General features: G+C 36.9%; 1 long non-coding RNA gene across 1 annotated transcript; it reads left to right on the forward strand.

Annotated features, from left to right (window-relative positions):
• Window positions 1–693: 693 nt before the first annotated feature.
• On the forward strand, window positions 694–24283 carry LOC123331196. Its single transcript, XR_006547718.2, has 3 exons — window positions 694–1154; window positions 23035–23122; window positions 24092–24283. It is a non-coding gene; the product is annotated as an uncharacterized LOC123331196 (long non-coding RNA).
• Window positions 24284–24293: the final 10 nt, after the last annotated feature.

Below are 24293 nucleotides of genomic sequence, written 5' to 3' on the forward strand. Positions count from 1 at the left end.
TAAAAACTCAGTACGCTAATTAGAGGTAGCACAGTTTACCGGTAAGCATCAGCAAAAGCTGAGTTCTCTTCTGCTAGTAAACTATGCAGTCTTGTGAAAGTGAGTGAAAGAAATTACCTGGCTTTCTGTTTCTTCACTTTTAAAGTAAAGGAGCTGGACTGTATACTCTCAGAAGTTTTAGTATTTTATATCACTTCATATTACATTTGAGTTAATATTTTAAATATATATCTGAATTTTTGTCTGTGTTCAAACATCTGGTGTCCTTGCAGGATACATTTAGGCCATGTCTCATTATTAAAATTTTAATTGAATATTTATATCACTGACCTAAAATTTCAGGATATTTGCTACAACTCACACTCCATAAGCCATTATTATATTTAGAAAAATTATATAGGTTTTTTGCTTGAGTATATTTCTTTTTGATTTTATTATTTAGAAATATCAAAATAAAGATATATAGATTTTTAACAAAGTAAAGCAATTATTTGGCAGTGATGAATTATATACTCTTCCCCAGACCACAAATTCTTTAAAAGAAAGTTCTTTAGGACAAAAAAACACTACTGGATATTTCATCTCTCCATCCAGTATTTCAGTTTAAAGACTATCGTATCTTAAAGGTTTTTTTTCTTTTTCCTTTTTAAAAATATATTCAACACTAAGCTGTTTATTTAATCTAAAACTTCTGTATATGTTGCAATGCTTTCCTTCAGAAACTGAGAAAGAAATGATTGTTTTTTCTATTTAGTTTCTAGAATAAATCAAGTTGCCGTGTTTTGCTTCTCCAATATTTACAGAGGATAAAGGGTATGCACTAAAACTTAATATGAACCCATGTGAATATTTGCATAATATGTATTCAGACCATTCCCGAATTAACAATGTCTGATTTCAAATGGCTCATATATACAATTGCCAAACACTTTTGATTTCACTGCTGCTAGAAACTTCCCTGAATCCTGTTACTTTTCTCATCTCTTCTGTAGCACTGGATTTTTGGAACCCCTGTTATGTCAGAGGGGTACACCATGGAGATTCCTGATATTCTTAAAATGTTTCACTGTAAGAGATGTCTTCCTTGGTTACCAAGTTGGAACAGAAGAACTGAGTTGCTGGTCAATCAGGATTTTATTGAAAGCCTATTATATGTAAGCCAAAACTTCTCTCCATGTGTTCTTTTCAGAATGTAGCATGTCCCACTTTCTTCAAATGAATGGGATTATACAAGTCCATGCTGCTGCTGCTGCTAAGTCGCTTCAGTCATGTCTGACTGTGTGCGACCCCATAGACAGCAAGCCACCAGGCTCCTCTGTCCCTGGGATTCTCCAGGCAAGAACACTGGAATGGGTTGCCATTTCCTTCTCCAATGCACAAAAGTGAAAAGTGAAAGTGAAGTCGCTCAGTCATGTCCGACTTGTAGCAACCCCATGGACTGCAGCCTACCAGGCTCCTCCGTCCATGGGATTTTCCAGGCAAGAGTACTGGAGTGGGGTGCCATCGCCTTCTCCGATACAGGTGCATAGCATATACCTAAAGCATAAGGCCTGTGCTGTTGGATTAGTTTTGGGTGGGAGATTCACTATAATCTAAATAAAATATAAACAAATAAAAAATTATCAGGCCTCTGACATCTAACTGAAACGCTAAGTCAAATCTAACTTCTTTGAGTTCAGGGATCATTTCTATAATATTTTTATTATAATATAGATATATATTATTTATCTATATTATATCTAATATAAAATAGATAGTATTTTTATTATCTATTTTATTAATATTCTTAGCACATAATAGAGGAGAAGGAAATGGCAACCCACTCCAGTGTTCTTGCCTGGAGAATCCCAGGGACAGGGGAGCCCAGTGGGCTGCTGTCTGTGGGGTCGCACAGAGTCAGACACAACAGATGTGACTTAGCAGCAGCAGCAGCACATAATAGAAACTCAATATGTATCCAATGAACTAAGCTGAACCTATACTGGGATTCACAACTGATACATTTCTGTGAGTTTACTATATAGATATTGAAACTAATGATTTGAACATTTTATGTTATTAATAGGAAGTTTGCAAAGAATATCATGCTATTATGCTGACAGTAAAATACATAGCGTTTTTAAATAGTATCTTACCAGTGATAGGGATTTTTAATGATCAATAATTTAATTTTAGGTGTCAGCAAAAAAGTAAGTAGGTAACTTTGCTGCTGCTGCTGCTAAGTCGCTTCAGTTGTGTCCGACTCTGTGTGACCCCATAGATGTCAGCCCACCAGGCTCCCCCGTTCCTGGGATTCTCCAGGCAAGAACACTGGAGTGGGTTGCCATTTCCTTCTCCAATGCATGAAAGTGAAAAAATAAAGTGAAGTCGCTCAGTTGTGTCCGACGGTTTAGGTTAATCTTGAAAATCAAATTAACTTAAAGAACTCTTTAAAATTATTATATATTGATGTTTTGTAACAGTTTTCAACTAATTTATTTATAAGATATTTCATAGATATGTTTTTTTCACTTAAAAGTAAGAATATGAGCAAAGAAATAATGAATGACTATTTCTGCAGTAAATTGACATATTAAACATACACAAGATGGAGATCAGAGTGGACTTAGCAACCAGTGATTCTGCATAAACTGAGCCAGCTAACTTGGGTTCCTTTTCCGCATGATCACCATCTGCAAAGACCCAGAACAGGATTTAGACTCTATTGAGTGTTGTTACTTAGACATCTGTTTTTTCTGATCCAAGAGGCTGCACTAATGCCTTTCTAAAGTATCTGTGAAACTCCTAAACTAATCTTTCCCTTCACAACCAGAAACTGGGGCTTGGGGTGTTTGATACAGAGAGGTAAAAATTAGCCTTCCTGATAGAACATGCTTTCACATTCCTGTAGTCAAGGAGTGGAGGGCATAGCGGATACACTGAGAAAATATCAAACTCATTGCAGTCATTATGTGTTAGCTCACAACATAGAAGATAACAAGTCTTAATAGTAGTTTTTGATTTTTTAACTTCATTAATGGAATGAAATATATACAGTTGTAAGAGTATCAGTAAAAATTAGGAACCTTGGGTTCAGATTCTAGCTTGACCAATAAATGATTCTTTGTCCTTAGACAAGCCACTTAATCCCTCAGAGCTTTAGTTTTTTTATTATTCAAAAGTAAGAAAAGATTTTTCAGATCTCTTTAGAAATTTTTGCTATCTTAAAACACAAAGATTATGCTTCTTTAATTACTCATTTACAGCCACTACTTACTCTTTCTTTAAAAAGGTAGAGTGTTCATTTCTTTCTATTATTTAAAAGGTACTCGCCAAAGGAATATGATTCTTTTTGCATAATTATGCCATTGTTTGTTAGTCATTATTGCTGCTGTTTGAAGTAACCTTGCAATTTTTAGTGAGAGAGTTTTCTAAAATCAGTTTTTTCAATAGACACTTTCCTTTAGTAAATTTCTATTATCCTTGTTTCGGTGATAACAGAAGCATCAAGTCAAGTTGTAATAGTGAAGGAAGAGTTTGAAAATTACTGACTTATTTTTCACTTCATTAAAAAAAAAACTAAATGTAAAAAATACAAAATTAAGTAAAAAACCACTGGTGATTTTCTTCTATAATCAACCGAGGAAACCAAGAGTTATTCCAGAGTTAGCACTCTTACCTCTAAGAAGGCAACACTCTCTCTAAGAGGAGACCTCTGCTTGGGAAGTTCTTCCCACAGATCTGCCTGTGGTTCATCCTACAACTTGATTCAGGTGTGTGCTAAGATGTCACCTTGACAGAGAGAATGTTCCTAACACCCGGTTGAAAATAGCATCCACATGTCATTCTCAATCTTCTTCCTCTGCTTCATTTTTCTTTACATCATATTTCTCATCACCTAAAAGTATTTATTTTTTGTCCATATGCACTCTCATCCCCATCAAGAATGAAAGCTCTGTGAGTGTGGGCATGACGCATCACCAGTAGACACTGTTGCACAATGCCCAGGTTAGTCCTGGACATCTAAAAGAAGCTCAACAAACAATGAATGAATGTTTGTGAAATTTTAGTGCTAAATCAAATCAGTCAAGAGAAATATGAGAACAATGTGGAGAGGAATAGCATGGAATAAAGAATATTTCTTGCATCAGGAAAGCTTAGACTCTAGCTAGCTAGGCTAGGGCTTCCCAATCAAATGTCTTTAGAGACTAAGAAGTTAATTGTAGATATGTGGGTAAAAGCATTAGGGAGTGGTGAGAACTCTTGCAAACAGGAAAACATATCCACATCTAAAGAAATCTATTAAACATCTGGAAGCCAAAACAAACACAGCCATATGCTATATTTGGCTCATGGGCCACATGCTTCTAATGTGTGCTGGGTAACCTTTGTGGAACAATGCAGGTGGGAATGACCTTGTGCTCTATTATGAGGGGAAAAAATGTAAACCAAAATAAATAAAACCTGAAATGGAAGCCACCTGAACATTTGAATAGCTATTGATGTAGAAGGTCACCAAAAAAACCAGGCTTGTGAGCCCTGGGTATTGAACCTGATCGTGACATCGGGGTGTTTATCAATAATTAATTAGGTATTTACAGCAGAACAATGGTTAATGTGATTCTAAGTATTCACTTTAAATCAATGTTTCTCAAGCTATACATCCCTAGCTTCTATGAAAGCTTCTCTGTCTGCAATCGGATTCCTTTCAGAAAATGAGATCATTACAGAAACCGTATTTCTGATGTTTCTTTTTAAAGCAAAAATAACACACTTGGACATTCTAATTGCCATCTAGTCTTTCACTGTATAGCATTATTTAAGCCTTCTTATGCCTTTCAGAACTCTTTCCAGAGTACTATATTAAAAATAAAACATGCAAATATCCAGAATATAAGTTACAGAGAAGTTTCTGCTCACAGATATGCTGCATTCCAGAAAGCTGTGCTGACCACAGGGTACTAACTACACAATTTCAAACTACACTTAAAGGCAATTTAAAACCTGGATTTTCTTCTGCTTGTTTATAATTACTCCACCTTTCTCTCACCAAGTAATAATTGTTCAGATACCTCATTGCCCCCATATCTAGCTTAGCTTTGAGATAAATCCAATATACAAATATAGTATAGAGAAAGTTCATCTTGGGTACAAGGAGTTCCTCTGCTTAACTCTGCTGACACTTTGTGCTTCTTGGATCTTCTTAATGTCTGCCATAGTGGTTAATATTAAAAATGACCTTAAAGGTCAAAATAGGGGTAGCCTGCTCCTAAAAAGCTGCCTACTTATAGGAACCTGGAGGGTTCAAACTCAAGGGCATGGAATTGTTTATAGAATTCTCTTACCTCACTAATGATTTTTCTTCCCTGATGCTCATCTAGTTCTTGGGCTGGAAAGGTAAATCTTCTTAGATATTCCCAAGTGAAAATAATAAACAGAAGAAAGGGGAGTCAAACTCCCAATATTTAAAGAAGCTGCTGATGTTGCCAATGAATTCTGTAGACATTTATAGAAAACCTCCCATGTTCTGGATGCTGTGTATGATTTCAGCTGCCAAGGTGTTTACAGTCTGGAGAGGGGATGAAAGCCCCTCAGAGCACATTATATATATAGTGGTACAAAGGACACCACCCAGGCATGCCAATGGAAATGTTGCATTTGACCTTCTGAAGGCATTTTTTTTCCTTGAATGTGTAAGGTGGTGTATCATCATATTATATATTTTCTGTTTTTTAGTTTTAAGAATTCCAGACTTTTGGCAACATACCCATCCTAAATCCCAATTTAAATATTGACAAAAAGGAAAGAAGTGGTCAAAGATACTAGAATTTTTTAGCTGGATGTGCTAATCAGAAAGGATGGGTTTTGTGGTGTTCCTCAAGCTTTATTCATCTATGATGAAAATTCCAGAGGTAGCCTAGTTCCCCAGAGTTCAAACCTGGAAACTATTGACACAAGTGCTGATCTCAGCCATCTTGAGGGTGTTAGGAGGAAAGGGTGCATCCGTGGCACTAAATATAGATTTACAGAGTTCCCATCAAATGGTGACATTCTGCAGGAACGAAGACAGGCAGCAGATATCTGGGGAAGGAAAATGAAGTTTGAAGAAAGCCAATGTGGATGCTGCAAAACAGGCACCATTATCCATTATACACAACTGTGCACATACATGTACTTTGTAGCCAGAATGCAAAATGCATGAGTACCAAACTGGGCACACTCTGCCCTCTCAATACAGTGGAGGCAGAGCTTCTAATGCATCCATGATTGTGGGTCAGTTGATATATACCTGGAGTCCTGTCAGTAAGAAATGGGAAAGTGCATAAAGCTCCTGAATTCAGTGCTGGAGGTGGGTAGAATGAGCCACTCATCTGCTCTTTTCCCCTCCTTCTTGCTTCTCCATTTCTCTTTTTTCTCCCTCCGCTTGCAAGAATTTATGGTTCAGATATTATTCAAGCTGACTTCAAGCTCTGTCATTTCTTCATGGGTGTTTTATGCCTGTTTTTGGATGTTCCTCTTATTGCTGGGTCCAGAAGCAGTGGTATATCATTACATTAAAATGGTAAGCTGTGCTGAATCTGTTGGCTTGGATAACTGCAATGTGGCAAAGCCAAACCAAACTTTTGAAATGACACATTGGATCTTTTCTTCAAATATCAAATGGAGAAAAAGAGTTTCATCAGTGGAGCGAATGTTACATTAAAAATAGAGATAAATTTATCTCTTTAATTATGATTTTGTTTATATTGCTAACATATTAGTTTTGGAGGTGCTTCTTCAGGAAGTTGATGTAAATGGAGATCGAATGCTGTTTGATTAATGTTTTTTTATCTTGTCTTTTTCGTGGTCAGATACTCCATTCATTCTGTTCTCCCAATTAATGACTACACTTGCTGTATGTGATTTTATACACATACACACACATAAAGTTATTTAGTCTTTGCGATGTAATCTTCAGAACCAGGTAATAGGAGTGCAATTATCTCATCTTAAATAGTCTTAGAAAACCTTGAATATCTGTTCACTTTTTTCCTTTCCCTCCACCCCAAGTTTGTATATACTTGTCTTGAGATAACTGTCTCTTCTCAGTGAGAACAAGATGATAACTAACTAGCTGGGCTACTATATATGTTTAGCTGCTTGTCTTTAGCGCTGAATGAAAGGGTTTCCTGTAGTAGTTTGCTAAAGTAGTTTGTGCAATGCAGATAGCAATTAGGATTGCTACTTTAGTATATGTCATCACACCCTGCCACTTGAGTACATTTTAGGGCATCTGTAGGAGTACATGGAGAAGGCAATGGCACCCCATTCCAGTACTCTCGCCTGGAAAATCCCATGGACGGAGGAGCCTGGTAGGCTCCAGTCCATGGTGTCGCTAAGAGCTGGACACGACTGAGCAACTTCACTTTCACTTTTCACTTTCCTGCATTGGAGAAGGAAATGGCAACCCACTCCAGTGTTCTTGCCTGGAGAATCCCAGGGACAGCGGAGCCTGATGGGCTGCCGTCCATGGGGTCACATAGAGTCGGACACGACCGAAGTGACATAGCAGCAGCAGTAGGAGTACATAATATAAGTCTGAATTCTGAGCAAAACTATATGATAGGTTCATTTTCAAACTCTATTATATATAAAATTAAAACCCTGAAAGTTTAAAATGACAGGTTCATTGTCAAGTATGCTGGACTTTTTATTCTGAAGGCACAAAAGACTTTGTATCTATTTAAGTCTTCATGAAAACTCTCCCTGCGGTCCTCAGAGCAGCACTGGGCTGGCGACACCGCTGCCTCAGGTTGCTCTGTGGTCCTCTCCATCTGGATGGAATAGGAAAAAGCTTGGTGCAAGAAGGAACCAAAAAAATTTTGTTTAAATCACCAGAGTCTTAGTTCTCTGTGTGTGTGTGTTTAATTTTATAACTTCATTGTGGGTGGTCTTTTGCAATCATACCTGAGAACTCCGATGTTGAAAAATAAATCACACAAGTGATGTCTAGAGAATCATTTCCTGGTTAAATGGCCACTTGTGACAACTCTGAATTTGCTCCCTGTATGTGGAAAGATGCTATTGCTCACCTGGGAGCTTTACTATTGGCAGGTCTCTAGCAAGTCTTTCCATGGAAAGGTGTCATGGCAATTTGAATAGAGAGGGCTGCATTTCCCAGATATACCTTCTAAGATTACATGAGTTTTGGGGCCTCCAAGAGTGAAGGTTATACAGTGTGTCCTGGAGGTGGGCAGCTTCAGAGAGGAAAGAACATATCAATATTCTTAAATACCCCTACTGAACACAGAATCTCTTAATGTAAATTACAACAAAGTTAAGTATTATAATAAACTCTAAATTAATCTGTAATTAATGCAAGGATATTAATAATTAATTATCTGTATTAATGCAGGGATATACATCTCTTAAGAACCATTTATATTAAATTTTGTCAATTGGCAATGGGTGGGTTGCATCAGATTTGTTATTTAAATTATATTGCTCCTATGCTAATATTCGGAGAAGGCAATGGCACCCCACTCCAGTACTTCAGCCTGGAAAATCCCATGGACGGAGGGTCTGGTGGGCTGTAGTCCATGGGGTCGCCAGAGTCGGACACGACTGAGCGACTTCACTTTCACTTTTCACTTTCATGCATTGGAGAAGGAAATGGCAACCCACTCCAGTGTTCTTGCCTGGAGAATCCCAGGGATGGGGGAGCCTAGTGGGCTGCCGTCTATGGGGTTGCACAGAGTCAGACATGACTGAAGCGACCTAGCAGCAGCAGCAGCATGCTAATATTAGAATCTTTGTGGTCTGCATTTCCTGTGCAGGCAGTAATCAGGGGAGAAGGTGCAGAGCTGTATTTATGGCACTGGCAGGTGGAAACCACTCTGATAGCAGTCATTTCTAACAGATAAGCCACAAGCAGGTAATTTACATGCAGGTGATCTGTAGATTACTAGAAAGGACTGTAGGTGTATATGCTTAGCATTCATGCTTAGCTGTACATTACCATCAGGTTGATTCCTGAAAGGAATGTCAACAGATGAATAATGTTAAGGTAAGAGCATGTCACCTAGAGCTAAAGGACCTAGATTTGAATCCATTTCTGATCTTACTAGTTTTTCATTGTGACTAAACCCTCAACATCTCTGAGGGTCAGTTTCTCTATCTACACCTGCCTATCTTATCTAATGTGTTTTGTATCCTGAAGTTAGGTAAGTAAATTACAAAGATGGGTAAGATACAGTCTTGTCCCACAAGGGTATCAGGGGATAGGCAGGGAGTAGACAAGTAAACTGGAAACTTCACTAGTGCAGGATGAGTTCTAAGGGAGGTTGTGTTGACTAGTTCCATAGCTTGCCTTGTAATAATACATATATTGTATATTTTGACTCTGAGCTATATCTTATGGGACAATGAAATCCTTAAATTTCATGTCTTGTATAATTCACTTTTGAGTCGTCAGAAACTAGTTCAAGCTTAGGCAATAATTGGCACACACAGTACTTTTGTGAAATGATTCTTAAATTTCTCAGCTTAGGCAAAGCTTATAGTCTAGTTAGAACCAAATATTGTCTGTATTCTGCTGGGTGTGCATCAACCTTACAAGTAGGCAGAGGAAGTTGTTTAATGAGGTCCTTTTCCATATATACCTAGTGTAGTATCTGGGATGGAGCTCACTAAATAAAACTATTATGTGTACTATGATATAGGGAGTGGAAGTCACCGAACTATCACTCCTGGCATCCTGTGTTATTGGTTGGTTGAAATTCCTACCATTAGACATTCACTCTGACAACTGGGAAACTGCATTCCTGGAAGTCTTCCTGGAAATGTTGATGTCCCTGGGGAAAGATAAAACTTTTAAACTATGGTGAATTCCTAACACTGTAGTGTGAATTAATTTTTGATGTCAACAAACCTAATATCAGAACCTAAATGGTGTATAAGATACAGTAGCAAAGCTTGATAAGAAAGGAAGAAAGAGGGAAAGGTCTGTGGTCTGGGGCCTGGTTAGTGAGAGCTTGGGCATTAAGGTGAATCCTGGAGTGGTGTGAATTTTTCTCTTCAGACAAGCTCAATGTGATTCTGTCAACTCCTCTGAGCTCAGTACTTGGGAAGGGTTCTGCTCTATCGTGCTGAGAGGAATCTGACTGCTATTCAATTGTGTGACCCTGGCTGTTTCTCTGAATCTGCCCACAAGATAGAGAGAGAGGGTGAAGGAACTTCACATGAAAACTTCCTCCTTCCACCATAAGAAGTGAGAAATAATCTTAAGAATTCATCAGAGTGGGGACTTCCCTGGTGGTCCAGTGGGTAAGACTCTGTGCTTCCATTGCAGGGGTCCCAGGTTCGCCAGGTGGCAATGCCAAAAAAAAAAAAAAAAAGAATACATCAGAGTGGGAGTTTTGATACAAGGTAATATGGCCACATCTGTAAATTTCCTTTGCTGTTCCTAAGTTACCAGGAGAAGATATTAATTACTGAATTAGAAGAGTTGGTGTGGGGTAGGAAGCAAATACAAAGGAGCTCTGTAGACACTTCGATTACCCACTTCCACTTGCAAGTCGGGTGTCAATCATTTAAGCATTCTTGTGGAGAAAGAGCTATCAGGCTAAGTCTTCCAAGGAAAATACTAAAAAAAAAAAATTCAGTATGCACTTTAAATATTGAATGGAAGTCAAATACTGGTCATAAAGATTTTTAAGCAAGACTAAGGAACAAAACTCCAAAGGCTGTAGGTAGAGATAAATCCCGTACTTTTCTAGGTTTAGCAGTTTGTGATTTTTCTCTGTGCTAGAAAATAATTTATTTTATTAGAGTGTTTGCAGCAGATACATGAATGGCATAAATTACATATTACAATTTGCCATGGAGATCTTACTGTCTCAATTAAGTGTCAGTTAGCACATTCTGCAGTGAGCTCTCCTTCTAGGGTCTGGTGGTATTTCATGGTACGTCAGTCAATAACCCGTGTCCCCAGCCTAATTGCCAAGGGGCTATATCCTGACTCCTAGCTAGGGGTTGGCCTTGGAAAGTATAAAGTTATGTTTGTTAAATGCAAGCCTCATGATCTCTGGAAAGCGTTAGCAATAATCTTCCTGCCCATTGCACAAATTCCTTCCTGTAAATGCCAGTGATCATGGTGTAGACAAGCATGGGCTCCAATCCCATGATTTTACTAGAAAACTAAACTTCCTGTCAGCATCTTAAGCCTTGATCGCTCCTATAATGTTAGCATTTTATTAAAGTAAATGGAATTAGAGATAGAAATAAATCAGTTTAATCACACATGAAGCACGATTTTTCATGAGCACTTCAATCATTTTTACTTGAACAATGGAAAAATGAATGTGTTAATTTGCAGCCAGATTGAAAAATTCTGAAAAATATTTAATTTTAATTCCAAATACTTGTCTCGTTATTTAGAAGTAAGTCCTTTTTAGATTACTCAACTCAGAGTCTGGATTTGAATAATAAATTTTCCCTAACATTACGTATTCTAAAGAGAAATAAATTACTGTTGTGCATATGTATGCATATACATAAATACATGTTTTGTAGCTTTTGAAATTCAATCATAAATGTATCTAATTCATCTCTCAGTACAGTCTGTCAGTGTAAGACAGGTAAGGGTTTACATGAGTAAATTACTTTTTATTGAGAGATAATAATCAAAATAGTCACTAAGGGTAAGTCTCCCAATATTTATCAGAGTTTCAATTTCATGAGCACTTATGTGATTTTTATAAAAATAAAGCCTGAGTGAGAGTAAAGATCCCCCTAACTACTGAATGAAATAAAGAACCTACTCTTGAGTTATTCTGAAATTCTCATTGGATTTACTATTATTTTGAAAAGTGAATCCAGATAAATCATATTTATTTACCCAATTTACTATCTTATCTGAGGATGGTAATGTACTCTATTAGAAACAACATGAACCCTTTGAAGAAAAGCTTTACATGTTATTTAATTCTTTGCTCAGCCCCCCAAAAAATGATTCAGTGCTGCAGAAGATTGTGCATTTGTATACTGCATGAAAATGACTGAAGGTCTGGGTGAAACTGTGATTCCAGCCTTTTCTAAACTGAACAAGTCATTGCTTTTGGGGAGGCATCTTCCACCTTCTGTAATACCCACGGAGATGTCTTATAGACACTGCATAGTTTTAATTCAAGTTTAACTTTCAATTATAAAGGAAGCCTTCTGAGACTATATCTTTGTGGGACAGTTAGGTCAAAGTTTGAAAAAAGTAAGCAGTAGAATGAAACTGACAAATTGACCGATTTCCTCCCTCTGCCTCCATTTTGTTGACTTAAATTACATCTTTGTCATAAAGTCACAACTTCAGAAAAATCAGCCAGGATTAAGTTTTAATTTTTTTCCTTCACATATTACCCCCTCCCCCGCTGCCACCAAAGGTGAATAATTTCATTTGGAGAAACTTTCGCCTTTCTCTAATATCGGTTTATAACAGACATTTATAATAAATCCTTAGTATAACTCATATAAATTAATAGTTAAAGAAAGCAGTAGCTATATATTTTTAACCTGAATATGTGCTACAAAATTATCTATTAACTTTCTACCATTTTTTTTTTACTAACTTTCTGAAAAAATAAATATTAGATGAATAATACTATGAGTTATGGCTGAGTTGAGGTCTGAGACTTGACTAACATTTCATTTATGTTTATTTTAAAACTAGGTACCCCTTTAAATTATGATGAATGAAATATAGTATCTGCACTGACAGAAGTTAAGAATATAGCCATTTACCCTAATGATACAAGAAGTGGAATGAGACGTCAGGGCATAGAGTAGTCACTTTCAAATTCCATCCAACAGTGTGTTAAGCAGAGACTTGTTGAAAGGCCATTTTAAAATGACAAAATGTCAGGGTTAGAAGGAACCACATTTACCATATAGTGTCATCCACTATTGAATTCCGGAATATTTTCTATTGTAACTGTGACTAACTCTGAATACTAAGAAAGTGCAGTAGGTTCATAAGAGTGATAATTCTAATACTGATTGGCTATAATGTTTATATGATTCTGTGGCAGAAACTTCTAACTTCTCCCTTCTTTGTGTTTATTCTCCACTTCTCTCTTTAATTAATGTTCACACCTCCCTCCCACCCCAACAGATTGACTTTGGGCTGTTTTATGCTGATGAATCTGGGGACCACATTTCTCGACTTCTCTAACAGTGAGATCAATTCAGTTCAGTTGCTCAGTCATGTCCGACTCTTTGCAACCCTATGGACTACAGCACGCCAGGCCTCCCTGTCTATCACCAACTCCCAGAGCTTACTCAAACTCATATCCATTGAATCGATGATGCCATCCAACCATCTCATCCTCTGTCGTCCCCTTCTCCTCCTGCCTTCAATCTTTCGCAGCATCAGGGTCTTTTCAAATGAGTCAGCTCTTCACATCAGGTGGCCAAAGTATTGGAGTTTCAGCTTTAGCATCAGTCCTTCCAATGAATATTCAGGACTGATTTCCTTTAGGATGGACTGGTTGGCTCTCCTTGCCGCCCAAGAGACTCTCAAGAGTCTTCTCCAAAACCACAGTTCAAAAGCATCTGTTCTTCAGTGCTCAGTTTTCTTTATTGTCCAACTCTCATATTCATACATGACTACTGGAAAAACCACAGCTTTGACGAAAAGGACCTTTGTTGGCAAAGTAATGTCTCTGCTTTTTAATAAGCTGTCTAGGTTGGTCATATAGCTTTTCTTCCAAGGAGCAAGCATCTTTTAATTTCATGGCTGTAGTCACCATCTGCAGTGATTTTGGAGTCCAAGAAAAGAAAGTCTGTCACTGTTTCCATTGTTTCCCCATCTATTCGGCATGATGATGGCACTGGATCCCATGATCTTAGTTTTCTGAATGTTGAGTTTTAAACCAGCTATTTCACTCTCCTCTTTCACTTTCATCAACAGGCTCTTTAGTTCTTCGTTGCTTTCTGCCATACGGGTGGTGTCATTTGCATATCTGAGGTTATTGATATTTCTCCTAGCAATCTTGATTCCACCTTATGCTTCATCCAGTCCAGCATTTCTCATGATGTACTCTGCATATAAGTTACATAAGCAGGGTGACAATATACAGCCTTGACGTACTCCTTCTCAATTTGGAACCAGTCTGTTGTTCCATGTCCAATTCTAACTGTTGCTTCTTGACCTGCGTACAGATTTCTCAGGAGGCAGATCAGGTGGTCTGGTATTCCCATCTCTTTAAGAATATTCTACAGTTTGTTGTGATCCACACAGTCAAAAGCTTTGGTGTAGTCAATAAAGCAGAAGTAGATGGTTTTCTGAAACTTTCTTGTTTTTTTAGTGATCCAGTGAATGTTGGCTATTTGATCTCTGGTTCCTTTATCTTTTCTAAATCCAGCTTGAACACCTGGAAGTTCACGGTTCACATACTGTTGAAGCCTGGCTTGGAGAATTTTGAGAATTAGTTTGCTAGCGTGTGAGATTAATGCTATTGTGTGGTAATTCGAGCATTCTTTGGCATTGCCTTTCTTTGGGATTGGAATGACAACTGACCTTTTCCAGTCCTGTGGCCACTGCTGCGTTTTCCTAATTTGCTGGCCTTATTGAGTGTAGCACTTTGACAGCATCATCTTTTAGGATTTTAAATAGCTCAACGGGAATTCCATCACCTCCATTAGCTTTGTTCATAGTGATGACCTCACATTCCAGGCTATCTGGCTCTAGATCACTCGATCACATCATTGTGGTTATCTGGGTCATGAAGATCTCTTTTGTATAGTTTTTCTGTGTATTCTTGTCACCTCTTCTTAATATCTTCTGCTTCTGTTAGGTCCATACCGTTGTGTCTTTTATTGTGCCCATCTTTGTATGAAATGTCCCCTTGGTGTCTCTAGTTTCTTGAAGAGATCTCTAGTCTTTCCCATTCTATTGTTTTCCTCTATTTCTTTGCACTGATCGCTGAGGAAGGCTTTCTTATCTCTCGTTGCTATTCTTTGGAACTCTGCATTCAAATGAGTTTATCTTTCCTTTTCTCCTTTGCCTTTAGCTTCTCTTCTTTTCTCAGCTATTTGTAAGGCCTCCTCAGACAGCCATTTTGCCTTTTTGGCATTTCTTTTTCTTGGGGATGGTCTTGATCTCTGCCTCTTGTACAGTGTCACGAACCTCTGTCCATAGTTCTTCAGGCACTCTATCAGATCTAATCCCTTGAATCTATTTGTCACTTTCCCTGTATAATTGTAAGGCATTTGATTTAAATGTGGCTGTGCAACTAAGTTTGGGCTGGCAGGATGTGAGCTAAAGTAATTTGTGGAACTTGCAGGTCATCTGTTTATAGACAAGACTACTTGTCCTGAATATCTGTGGCAACAACTGCAGAGGCAGCTTTAGACTTAAGGATGGAGCCATATGTTGGAGATGACTGGCTGATTTTCCCATTTAAATACCTGGATAAATCATAGAGTAGATTTTTTTTTCCTACCTGTCTAGATCACCTTCCTACCATGGACCATTCCATCTCCTTCCATCACCACTGTATTTCAAAGTTTCTTCGTTGAAGCAGTTTAGTCTAAACCTTGACTAATAAATTTACATGTGGCAACATCTGCCTCCTCTTCATTCTTTTGATTCAAGTTATGGCCTCTAGAAAGGTACAGAATTAGTGGACTACCTCTTGAATATGATACCGTTTTGACTATAGAGGGATAATAATGAAGTGTTGCACATTTATTATTTCTTTTCTTCTTTCCTGCCTACATCTTCCTCAGACTTCATTCATTCCTCAGTGGTTAAGATGTTAATCTCCTTAATCTGGATGCTGTATCTTCATTAATACATCTATGTTTACTGCCTTATCCTATTGTCATGTTCTTTTCACGTGAAGAGAAGTCTCAAGTCTCACCTGTAATAATCTCCTGTTTAGTACTTATATTTATCTCTGATAAATTTCATCCTGTTGATTTTATTCCCCCCATTTCAGCAAGTCAAGATAATTTTGAGTGAGTGAAGATTTTCCTAAGGCCATTTGTAAATGCAAACAAGTGATGTGACTGCTTTTCCCAGTAAATCGAAGGACTATTCTACCCATATTTTTGTACCCAAGATGAAATGCTGCATATTTTAAAATGTTTAATATTACTGCCACCATTCTTCCTAATCAATACTCGTTGCCAGATACTGTAAGGCTTTCATAAGTATTAGGTCACAACAGACCTATTATTATTTCCATTTTGTTGATGAGGAAATGTTTCTTTGAGGGAAAGGATGACTTGTCTACACAGGTAGGAAATATAGCCAAATTCAAACCCAAGCTGGCATGACATCCAGCTTAATTAACCACTAGACTGCTGTCATTTGATATGCTTCACTTTTCTGCAAGGTATAGGTTCCTGCCTTTTAAGAAGTTCTGTGTCTGGAAAGGATAAGACATATATTTAGCTGTGGTCACAAATGCATATGCTCTTCCATGTTCTTCTTTGGTCATGTTCTTAAAAGTAAGAGAATGAAAAAATTCAAATGATTTAGATAATCAGACTTATCTACACCATGAGGCCTGCTTCATACAGGCATGATTTTTGTATCTTCACCAAAAACACAGGATGTTTTCTCCTCCTACTCTTGTTGCAATACACTTTCCACAACTAAGTTCTTTTTCTAATTTAATTCAATTAAAAAAAAAAAACTATTGGGCATAACTGATTTACAATATTGTTCTAGTTTCGGGTATACAGCAAAGTGAATCTGTTATACAAATACATAAATCCATTCTTAAGATTCTCTTCTCATATAGGCCGCTACAGAGTATGAGTAGAGTTCCCTATGCTGTATGGTAAGTCCTTATTAGTTAACCTATTTTATATATAGTACCATATATGTGTCAGTCCCAATCTTCTGAGTTATCACTCCCCTCTTACCCCCTGCTAACTGTGAGTTTATTTTCTATATCTGTAACTCTATTTCGGTTTTGTAGATAAGTTCATTTGTAGCCTTTTTAAAGATTCCACATGTAAGTGATATCATATGGTATTTATCTTTTCTCTTTCTGACTGACTTCACTCAGTATGGGAATCTCTAGGTCCAGCCAGGTTACTTCAAATGGCATTGTTTTATTCTTTTTTATGGATGAGTAATATTCCATTGTATATACTTCACAACTGAGTTTGATCCTGAAAAAGATCTTGGTTTCTTCTTCTGTTGGTTTCAATGTTTTGCTCCAGCCAGAAAGACATTATTGTGATTCTCAGAATCACAGTGGGTTATCTTATTTTTTAAAAAATTTTATCTATTTATTCATTTTAGACTTTATATTAGAATATAGTTGATTAACAGTGTTGTGTTAGTTTCAGGCTTACAACAAAGTGATTAAGTTATATGTGTATATGTATATATTCGTTTTCAAATTCTTTTCTTATTTAGATTATTACATAATATTGAGCAGAATTCCTGTGCTATACAATAGGCCCTTTTTGGTTATCCGCTTAAAATATAGCAGTGTGTATATATCAATTCCAAACTCCCTAACTATCCCTCCCCTGCACCCTTCCGCCCTGATAATTATGTTCATTCTCTAAGTCTGTGAGTCTATTTCTGCTTTGTAAATGGGTTCCTTTGTATCATTTTTATTAGGTTTCACATGTAAGTGATATCATATAATATTTCTCTTTCTTTCTCTGACTAATTTAATTTAATATGACAATCTCTAGGTCCATCCATGTTGCTGCAGATGGCATTATTTCATTCTTTTAAATGGCTGAGTAATACTCCTTGGTGTATATTGCACCACATCGTCTTTATCCATGCCTCTGTCAGTGGACATTTAGGGCGCATCCGTGTCTTGGCTACTGTGAACGGTGCTGCAGTGAGCACTGGGGTGCATGTGTCCTCTAGGATCTCATTTTTCTCTGGATATATGCCCAGGAGTGGGATTTCAAGATCACAGAAAACTTGTTTTTTGCTTGATGTCTTTTTTCTTTGATAAGTTGGCTTGGAGATTTCTACATACCCTAGAATGCTTGTCAGTCCTTGGAGTTGATGTGATGTATGTGTAGTTTTTGTTTAGGGGCCCTCATCTCCACATTAAAATAATGTTCCCCCTGTTCTGTAAATCTGATCATTTTCTCTTTATGTAACCCCTGTTGTTATTCAGTCATTAATTCATGTTAGACTCTCTGTGACTTCATGGGCTATAGCACCAGGCTTCCCAATCCTCTACTATCTCCTGAGGTTTGCTCAAGTTCATGTCTATTGAGTTGGTGTTTCTCTCTAACCATCTCACACTCTGCCACCTGATGCTGGGAAAGATTGGAGGCAAAAGGAGAAGAGGGTGGCAGAGGAAATATGCCCTACTATTACTCTTATATTTTTCTCTGCTAAAGCTCAAGAAAGAAAAGTGCAAGCTAAGGAATAGATGTCATATTTCAGACATTTATATATAAGGATTTTAAAACTTTGCTTTATCTTTAAAAATGTAAGTTGTTACTGAATAATAACAAAGAATAACAATGAGATCAGGAAGAGTTTAAAAATCATCTTCTTCAATCTCTTCATTTTATAGGAGAGGAAATGGAGTCCCAGAAGCTTAAATGAATTGCTGACATGAATTGCTGATAGAGAGGCAAATGTGAATAAGAAAACTTTGGTTATACCCTTAAAATTATATCCAGTGGCTCAGTGGGTAAAGAATCTGTCTGCAGTGCAGGAGGCACAGGTTTGATCCCTGGTTGGGAAGAACCCCTAGAGAAGGAAATGGCAACCCACTCCAGTATTCTTGCCTGGAAAATCCCATAGACAGAGGATCCTGGTGGGCTACAGTTTATGGGGTCACAGAGAGGAGTTCCTTCTTTCTTGCTTAGAAACACATGTATCTGTTATTTGGCCCTACATAAGTGTTCTTGCCTGGAGAATCTCAGGGATGGCGGGGCCTGGTGGGCTGCCGTCTGTGGGGTCGCACAGAGTCGGACACGACTGAAGTGACTTAGCAGCAGCAGCAGCAACAACCTATGCTTTGGAGAAGGCAACGGCACCCGACTCCAGTACTCTTGCCTGGAGAGTCCCATGGACGGAGGAGCCTGGTAGGCTCCAGTCCATGGGGTCGCTAAGAGTCGGGCACGACTGAGCGACTTCACTTTCACTTTTCATTTTCATGCATTGGAGAAGGAAATGGCAACCTACTCCAGTGTTCTTGCCTGGAGAATCCCAGGGACAGAGGAGCCTAGTGGGCTGCCGTCTATGGGGTCACACAGAGTTGGACACGACTGAGGTGACTTAGCAGCAGCAGCAGCAACCTATGCTTTTATTTGTAAACCAAAGTGTCTAATGATAGATATGAATTATTTAAACTTTACCTGTGCTTCTGTCTTCTGTTTCTTGTAGATGGTGATGTAATTAATAATGGTAACAACAGTAATACTTAATATCATAGAGAGTATTTATTGAGCACTTAATATAAACTAGGCACTATTATAAGTGGTTCATACTACCAAAGTATTTGATTCTCAAAAATCTTTATGAAATTGGTAAAACTTGTCATTGATAAATGAGGAGATGGAAATCTACTAGCTGTTTCTGAAGTCACACAGCTGGAACAATGGCAGAGCCAAGAACTTTGGTTTGGAATCTGGCTTTAGGCTCTGTGCTCTAAACAACTGCAGCCTGTTGCCTCTGTTTCAATAATGAGTTAACAGATGTGCGTGTCTGTGTTTGTGTGTTTGTGTACCTGGTATCCACCTGCCAATACAGGAGATGCAAGAGACGTAGGTTTGATCCCTGGGTCAGGAAGATCCCCTGGAGTAAGAAATGCATCCCATTTCAGTATTCTTGCTTGGAGAATCCCTTGGGCAGAGGAACCTGGTGGGCTACAGTCCATTGAGCCACCATGAGTCGAACATGACCAAGTGACTGAGCACACTCGCACATATATGTATATTATTTATTATATATACCATATTGTATTAATATTTCAGTCTAGTCTTTTTATATGTGTGCAAGAGTTTTCAGAAAAAAATTGTTATGTTTATTTGTATTAATAGTTACTTCAGCATTATCTTCACAGGCTCAGAATTTGTTGAGAAAACTGAGTAAAACAGCAGAAGGATAGATTTTTGTTTAAATGATTTAATGACTACACTTAAATAAATTATTAGACTTGCGTAACCTCTGTTTAAAAACAACTATCCTATGTGTTTTAACAGTATTTGCTTATCAGAACTGTCAATCCATAAACCAAATGGATAGCAGGCAAGAAAACCTAAGACAGAAAGAAGAGATGAAAATCAGTGTATTCTTTCCATGTCCCTAAGCCCACCACATACTATTTTGGAAAGAAAAAAAGTGATACGGATGATGCTTTTGGTCAAGAATGTAAGGAGGTATTTTTGTCATTTTCACCCCTAAACCACCAATATTCTCAGAGGTCACCAGCCTCCTATCTCCTGGACCCATTTATAAATATATAATTTATTCTTCCTTTCAAAATGAAATCACAAAATTATGAAAGGAAAAGGGATTTTAGCAGTGTACCCTGTTGCTTCTAAGAACAACAAATCGAAGTCTGGATGTTGGAACCTCCAGTTAGTTTTAATAGTACAGCCAAGAAGTTTGTGTGCAGGAAATCTATTCTGAATTTTATAATTGACCATTTTGTAAACTGCATAACAAATAGGCCATATTTATGGCCTATTTGTTATTAAATAAGACTCGATGTCTTGTTTTCCAAGCATTTATACTGCTAATTTTAAGAACATGATCGCATGTCTAACATATTAGAAAATAAATACCTAATACAACATAAGCCTTGTCATATTTAGGGTGTTACCAAGTATCCAGAATGGAAATATTGTTCTTTTGTTGACATCCTGTGATTCAGTTTAACCAGCAAGCTTTTATATGATTAATGTTTATAGTCAAAGCTGTGTAGATTCTATATATTCCCTAAAAACAGAAGCATCCATTGTCATTGGTGAATCGGGAGAGACAAATGGGTTTTAGAAGAAAAATTAACAACTAACACTAGTTGTTAGTTTATTTTAACTTAGGACTTTTTTTTTAATTAAAAAATTCAAAATATGACACTGCATTCAGAAATATCAAATAAAGTTCAAACTGTATAACTTCATTTGTGTCACATTATATCAGATCAAATTTCTAGTTATTTCTTCAGTCAACATTTATAATATGCCTGTACTCTAATAAAGATCTAAGAAATAGAGTGAAGGTTTGATTTTACTACAAATGCATTGTCTGTAGTTATTATAGATATTAGCCTAGCAGACGTTTGCGTAAATTCATGTTAGTCAAACCAATGTCACTGTATTGATACTCTTTTTCTAATTGGGAAATGGAACTGAGGTGACATTTTTATCATGACGTCCTTTATAACTGACACATGTCTGTGCTGAAATACATTTGTGTGCAAATTCATAGTGTAAACAGGATAATTTGCCTTCAGATAAAGCCCTCTTTTAGAAGACTTAAAAATTCAAGAGAGGCAAAGGGATATTTGACAACATCCTCTTTGAAAATGGAAAAGGCAATAAAATACTAAATTATTAGAAGTTACAGTTTAGAAATATGTATCTGCTTTGTTTGTTATGATTGGAGAAGAATGGATTGAATTCATTTTTGAAGCAGAATTGTAGCAAAATATCTGTGTCGAACATTAACTGCGTTAAAAGAACCTATTATTTGTCTTTTGTTCTCTGTCCTTTTAGAAAAGATAAATGCCTCTTTATTATATTTCATTATCAAAGTTTTGTTTAGAGTTCAATATTTGCAAATTTGACAGGTTAAAAAATAAACTAGTCTACAGATGACATATTTGAGAACTTATGAATTTATGTCTCTCTAATCTAGATTTTATGGCATTCTCTAGATGATTTCTTTAACAAACAAAGGTTCTTTCAAGTCCAAACACTTATAAAATTGCAAAATTAATGTTCAGTTTGATTCTTCTTATTGTTAATATTCTTCCTATTATTCTATTTGTAATCTTTTTTTATTCACCTCAATGAAAAAAAGAAAAGCAATGACTTAAATCTACAAGGTAAATGAGTGCTATTGTTGAATCTTTAACCTTTAAACTGACTATAGAAAAAACAATCTGATAACCTGAATGCCTTCCATATTTCTAGAGATTAATAAGGATAGTTGTATTGTTACTCATTTAAACCAGTGCTTGTTGCAGAAATGCCTTCTCCAGTGTGTGTTTTGCTAGCATAAAATTAAAAAAAATCAAAGTGGTCAAATTTTTGAAACCAAGTCATAATAAAAATGAAAAAGAAGTTGCTCCCCTTTCCTCCACTGGTTTGCAATTAAGCCTCAATTTCCTAAAGTCCATGAAACCAACGGGCAGAAGTAAGAAGGAAAAAAGGACAAGGAGAGAAAGAAACACAGCTATACGTATAAAAACATGTACAAAACAAGCAAGAGAGAAAATGAAAGCAAAAATTAGTCCTATAAAGATGGATAGACTGAGCTGTAGAAACTGGTCACATAAATAGTCATGAAATGAAAAGTTTCAGATTTGTATTGAAGTTAAAAAAAAAAAAAAAAAAAAACTACTTAGAGAAAGGCCAACAGGCCAGACTAAATAATCCTCGACTTACCGTCCAATTCTGAATCCCATATTAGCTGCAGAGATTTTAATGTAAATATGCCATTACACTGTCATTACAGTGATCAGGCTTCATGGCTCACAGGTCACATCTCAGCCACTGTTAATTTTGCAGGCAAAAGCTTTTTTTCTCTTGAAATGTTAATAACTTTCTATTAGTTAATGTAGCGTGACTAAAATTCAGATTAGATATAATTCATTTTAATATCTGTGACTGGCTATCCTGATCATTTAGCAATGGTTTCCAGCTGAATACAAGATGCTAAATTGGACTCATTTGCATAGCTGTGTTAAAGCAATGCCATTCTAGAAATGTAGGCATCTTCAAATTAATTTAAAAGATTTTTTTCCTCCTGGTTTCGCTACTAGGATAAAATCTTTGGTTGGCAACTAATTGAAGTTACCAAGGGCTGAATATACATTCTTTTCTCTGTCCACCCTCCCATTTCCCAAGGGGAAAGAAAAACAAAACACTAGCCGGGAGTATTAATTGATGAGTGCAGAAGATACTCAGTGCCTCGGAACCTGGAGGGCGCAATTTAGTAAGTCTAATGTTGTTACACAAATCTGAACTATTGACAAGGTCTCTAACAACCAGGTCTTGGAGATTTAGTTCCACCTTTGCAATTTTTTTTTTTTTTTTAACTCTCTCTTTTATGTAGATACACTATATCTCTACCTGTCCAGTGGAAGGAATCCAGTTTGTTGAACTGGATGATAAAATATGCTTTCCTAGGAAGCTTACACCAGAGTGGGAAGCATTGTTGTTATTAATCATAGATGGAGTCTGTTCTTCTCTTCCTTTGCATATGTAACACCCATTAATGCTAATGGAAAACACAGACAATACATTCATGCAACAGGGGCAACCAGACCCTTGTATTATCAATGCCAGTGAGTAGATGTTCACACAAACAGCACCTGTGGAAGGGATGAGGGATTCTTTGATTGTAACTTGATCTAATTTTTTTAACCTTAACACATTTGATGGTTTCTTTTCCTTTCAATTAAAATGCAAACAATTTATCACTTAAATATCTTCCCCTTTCTTTACAGGTATCTCAAACTTTCTGTAAAATACATGTAAATAAACTTTTACAGTTAGATAAAAAGTTTGATTCAGGAGCACTAGAAGATTCCTAAAAAGTTGAAAGCTGAAACAAATTTTAAATATTTTTTTCTTAAATTTCACTAACTTAAGTATTCAAAATTTTCATTTTCAGGATTTAATCATTATACACTTACATAAAATATTTGTCTTTAGGTACTCACGTTTCTCTTTGAAATATAAATTTCAGGATAGTTATCTTTATCCCAAATCAAACAGTATGTCTCAGATAAAGAGAATGTTTATCAAAGTTTCTTTTTATTAATTTAATTATTTCTGGAACACTAGAGAAAATACATGAGTTGGAAAAAAAAAAAGTATCTTTATCATTCTACTCTCCTGTCCCTTTCCTTCTTTCTTTTCCTCATCTTTCTTTTCCCCTTCCCCTGGGGTAAAATGTTAGATTCTCCTGCTGCTGTTCATAATCTGAGAAACTGAAGAACCGTTTTGTCATCCCTACTACCTCCCTCAACTGTTGCTGCTGCTGCTGCTAAGTCGCTTCAGTCATGTGTGACTCTGCAACTCCATAGAAGCAGCCCAACAGGCTCCTCCATCACTGGGATTCTCCAGGCAAGAACACTGGAGTGGGTTGCCATATCCTTCTT

The sequence above is a fragment of the Bubalus bubalis genome, chromosome 2 (assembly GCF_019923935.1).
Source record: "Bubalus bubalis isolate 160015118507 breed Murrah chromosome 2, NDDB_SH_1, whole genome shotgun sequence".
Lineage (NCBI taxonomy): Eukaryota > Metazoa > Chordata > Mammalia > Artiodactyla > Bovidae > Bubalus > Bubalus bubalis.